This window comes from Lipotes vexillifer, unplaced genomic scaffold (assembly GCF_000442215.2).
Source record: "Lipotes vexillifer unplaced genomic scaffold, Lipotes_vexillifer_v1.1 scaffold1105, whole genome shotgun sequence".
NCBI classification, from domain to species: Eukaryota; Metazoa; Chordata; class Mammalia; order Artiodactyla; family Lipotidae; genus Lipotes; species Lipotes vexillifer.
In genome coordinates this window covers 288,182-293,120 of record NW_006779955.1, presented here as the reverse complement: position 1 = coordinate 293,120, position 4,939 = coordinate 288,182, and the positions used below count along the sequence as shown (strand labels likewise).

The following is a 4,939-nucleotide window of genomic DNA, read 5'->3' as shown; positions in this document are numbered from 1 at the left end:
ATGCTCGAAGGAGGAAGGGGTAGAACTTACTTTCTCATCATCTAGTGCCCATATACAAGGACACCTACTAAATGGTAATTGAGAATCTTTGTGGTTTTTGGAAGGAAAGGGGTGGGGGGAGTGCACTGAATGGGATTTCTTGGATAACAGTAATTACAGAAGGAAAACACGCACTGGCTTCTCCTATTATATAAATGAGAACGTTTATAGTAATTTTCTGAGAATGGCATTCTCAAATGTTTTAAGTGCAGAAGAAGAATAAATGGTCGAGTCTGCTTTTCAGCTGTGCTATGACTGCCTGTTTAACTCTTTTTCCTTCCCAACTTTACTGAGCTTATTACTTAATTGATGGGTTTTTCGTTTTCTTTTTTTTCCCTGAAGAGTAAATTATTGTCTTTATTCAGTAAGGAGTTCAAGTGAAATGTAAAGTACTCTTTTATTCAACTAGCTCTTTACTTTCTTGTTAAGACCTCCTGTGTGTGTCAGGCATGGTCCCAGGCTCTGTGTGTTCAGAAATGCACAGCTCGTCCTCCAGGGGGTCTGTGGTCTAACAGGCCAAATGCCAGTGCCAGTTGTCGTGCATCATGGCAGGTGATCTTAAGGAGGGATAGACATAGTTCTGAGTGAGCAGTCCTGCCTGAGGTTCAGAAGCTGTGTAGCTGGAAGTTTTTTTTCATTGTTGGGGCTTCAAAAATGAGTGATGGTTTGCCAGATGTGAAGTGTGAGGTGGGCTTCCCAGCAACTTCACAACCCCGTGACTCCCGTCAGTCACTCAGTGCATTCATTACCTCAACGTGCCGCAGGTTCTGTATGTCACTCATTCGGTCATTCATTTATCCGTTGATTTATGCCATCAAATTTAGTATATGTATTATACTCCTTTTGTTGGCCATTTGCTAAGCAGTAGTGAAATGTGTAAGAAAGATGCTGCATTTACCTTCATTTTATATGTCAACACCAATGGCTAGAGTTACTGGCACGTAAGCATTCTAATCCAAAGATTTTTGAATTCAGAATATTGGGTTGGCCAGAAAGTTCCTTTGGGTTTTTCGTAACATCCACGGAAAATCCCGAAGGAACTTTTGGCCAACCCAGTGTGTGAGTTATTATAGTCAGATGGGTAACATGATTTGGTTTTGAATAAAAGCACTTAGTTATATTCTACAGTGAACAAGAGCGTTTGGAGGTTATATAATGCATCTGATCATAGTATCGAACCTGATCAGAAAAACAAAGAAAACAGAATTCTTCTGGAGCTTGCTTTATATACTTGTGTCCACACAATCCAAATAATTCCCATTCACTACAATTCTGGGAGAACACAACAGCACCCAAAGCAATTTTAGGTAGGTTATCTTGTTGGTTCTGACAGCATCCCTATGGATGAATATAGACTCCATGACTTTTCCAGAAACATAGGACTAGTATGTGGTGGAACTCTAACTTGATTCTAGTGTTCACTTCACCATGCCCATGAGAAAACTCTGAAATTCCTAGATTCCTCTCATACTTTTTTTCTTCTGATATATCTTTTTGTAGTTTTAAAGTAACGTTTTTTTCCTTACTTAGCTTTCCTTTAACAAGAAGGCAAATATTTTCTTTTTTTTTTAAGTAAAATAAGTAAAACAGTGGGTTAATGTAGCTACCAATATAAAAATGTTTACATTTCTAAAATATGGTAGATTTAGGGAACTGTGAACATAACCATTTGTGTGTGTGTGTGTGTGTGTGTGTGTGTGTGTGCGTATAGAAATATAGCTTCAATAAATTAGATTTAGTCGCAAATACAAAATTATATTTTTAAACATATTGATATTTCACTTCATCATATGATATAACCACGTGCTGAAAATGAATTTGGAATTTCAAAGACACACGCAAAAGTATAATCCATCAATGGTCCTCATTCGTCTTGGTGAATCCTTCCCTTTTAGGATATTTCCTTTCACTGAAATGACTGGACATAAGGCATGTCAATGCAAAACATAAGTGAAGAATTTAGAGAAGCTAAATTTTACCAGGGGAATAGATAGGAAGTAGAGATTAAGGAAGCAGGGAGCCATTGAAAAATGTTGGGTGGAATTGAGAGGGGCTTAATGTAGCTTAAGGGAGATGGGCTTTCAAGAGCGCTCCTAAGTCGGACGAGTGGAAACAAGAAAGTGATAGAGAGCTATAAGGAAGGGTCAGCAACTGTTTAGTAACTGTGCGCCTCTGCAAGACCCCAGTGTCTGCTGTTGTGGACTCAGTGGAGTTCTCAAGATTCTTGAGGTCTGGAAAAACGTTCTCGTTGGGTGAGAAGAAAAGATCTAAAAAAGATAAAGCAAGTCTGAGAGGTGGAGTAGAAATTGAAATTTAGGACTATTGTTGTCAGTGGCACACTATGAGCAACTTTTAAAAGGCTTGTTAGGGTAAAAATGCACTTTTTGGCTTTTTAAGAAAGCATACTATGAAGAAAGAAATAATTGATCATATACTCAGACCTAAGCATAACTATTGGCCTGCTGTCCCTACCATAACAACCAAAAATTGAGGGGAAGGGAGAGCAAAGATGCTGATCTTGTGAGCTTCAGATTGCCACAGCAGCCAGCAAACAACGATTGGACCGTGGATCAGTATTTCAAGCAAACAGTCTTGACTGTTTCACCAGCATAATCCCAGGATCTTCACTTTAAGCCAATGTTCTTTGCCCTAAGAGAGCGTCACGCAAAGCATTTGTTTCTTTGTGACTGAAGAACAATTAATTTAGTTCAACTCACTTTGTTGAGCATGTACTATGTGAAAAAACTGTACCTAGTCCATAAATCCTAGTTCTCCACGACCATAACCACTGGAGGCTGCTGTTTCAACACACCAACAGAGGCAGTGAATCTCTAGAAGCAAAACAATCTAGGCCAAAACAAATTAGTAAAGGATATCTGAGGGTAAGTGGTCTTTTTTTTAATTGATATAAAATTTATATCCAGTGACATGCACAGTTGAGTACTCTCTTCCACATGATTTTTTTTCCACCTTGAATTCTGTGAAACCAGTTTGCCCTGGACTTTCTCCTACATCTTTGGCTATTCCACCCCTCTCTCATCATAGTTACCTATCACTTCACTAAATGTTGATATTCCAATGTCTGACGACTTCTCTTCTCAGGTTACATCTTCTCTTTATACTGTGTTGCTTTCAATAACCTCATCAGCACCACATCTACAAATCTAGACCCTATTTCCCATCTGCTCCATTCGTACATATCCAACAAGCAATGGGACCTCTTTGCTTAGTGGTCCCATAGGAACTTTAAATTTGTCATGTGCAAAAATGAACTTATTGCCTCTCACTACAAACATGCTTTTAATTATGTTTTCATTATTGGCACTAATGAAAACATACTATTCAAAACAATTCAAGCAATCGAGCACTTTTGTGTGATAAGGGATGTGTCAAACATTATAAATCAGGTAACCCTCTTTTGGGAGAACTGATAGTTTAGCCATTTATTCACGCCAAACCTGGCCATCATTCTGGAGCTTTCCTCCTTCCTCATTGCACCCACCCAAAATTCCCCCAAAATTTCACCTCCCCCTCATCATCGTGGTCCTTGCTTCTTCCTCTGGAATCTCTCAAATCTGTTTCTTTCTTCAATCACTGTACTTGTCAAAAATCTTTCTACTTTCTTTCCAGAATTCCACACAGGGAGTATTGTTACAACAGATTCAGACTCTGTTCCTTAGGCATAGAGGTAAAGGAGGGATGAATTCTGATTGGAGATTTACTCATCAACCATGTATTGAGTTTCTGTTAGGCATAAAATAAGTCTATTAAAGTAGCAGAACAGAATTAGTCCGAGTGGAGCAAGCGAGCTGAGTGGTTGTGTAGTCGAGTCCTGGAGACTGGTATCGCTTGCAGCATGGCTGACCAGCTGACTGAAGAGCAGATGGCAGAATTCAAAGAAGCTTTTTCACTATTTGACAAGGATGGTGATGGAACTATAACAACAAAGGAGTTGGGAACTGTAATGAGGTCTCTTGGGCAGAATCCCACAGAAGCAGAGTTACAGGACGTGATTAATGAGGTGGATGCTGATGGTAATGGCACAATTGACTTCCAGGAATTTCTGACAATGATGGCAAGAAAGATGAAAGACACAGACAGTGAAGAAGAAATTAGAGAAGCATTCCTTGTGTTTGATAAGGATGGTAATGGCTATATTAGTGCAGCAGAGTTCCGCCACGTAAAGACAAACCTTGGAGAGAAGTTAACAGATAAAGAGGTTGATGAAATGATCAGGGAAGCAGATATTGATGGTGATGGTCAAGTAAACTATGGAGAGTTTGTACAAATGATGACAGCAAAGTGAAGACATTGTACAGAATGTGTTAAATTTCTTATACAAAATTGTTTATTTGCCTTTTCTTTGTTTGTAACTTATCTGTAAAAGGTTTCTCCCTATTGTCAAAAAAAATATGCATGTATAGTAATTAGGACTTCATTCCTCCATGTTTTCTTCCCTTATCTTACTGTCATTGTCCTGAAACCTTATTTTAGAAAAATTGATCAAGTAACATGTTGCATGTGGCTTACTCTGGATATATCTAATAAGCCCTTCTGCACATCTAAACTTAGATGGAGTTGGTCAAATGAGGGAACATCTGGGTGATGCCTTTTTTTTTAAGTAGTTTTCTTTAGGAACTGTCAGCATGTTGTTGTTGAAGTGTGGAGTTGTAACTCTGCGTGGACTATGGACGGTCAACAATATGTACTTAAAAGTTGCACTATTGCAAAACGGGTGTTTTATCCAGGTACTCGTACACTGTTTTTTTGTACTGCTGGTCCTGTACCAGAAACATTTTCTTTTATTGTTACTGGCTTTTTAAACTTTGTTTTAGCCACTTAAAGAAAATCTGCTTATGGCACAATTTGCCTCAAATCCATTCCAAGTTGTATATTTGTT

At 38.6% G+C, this 4,939-nt stretch overlaps 1 pseudogene; it reads left to right on the top strand.

Moving 5' to 3' along the window:
- Positions 1 to 3,895: 3,895 nt before the first annotated feature.
- LOC103078458 (calmodulin pseudogene) lies at positions 3,896 to 4,345 on the top strand (annotated as a pseudogene).
- The last annotated feature ends 594 nt before the right edge of the window (positions 4,346 to 4,939 follow it).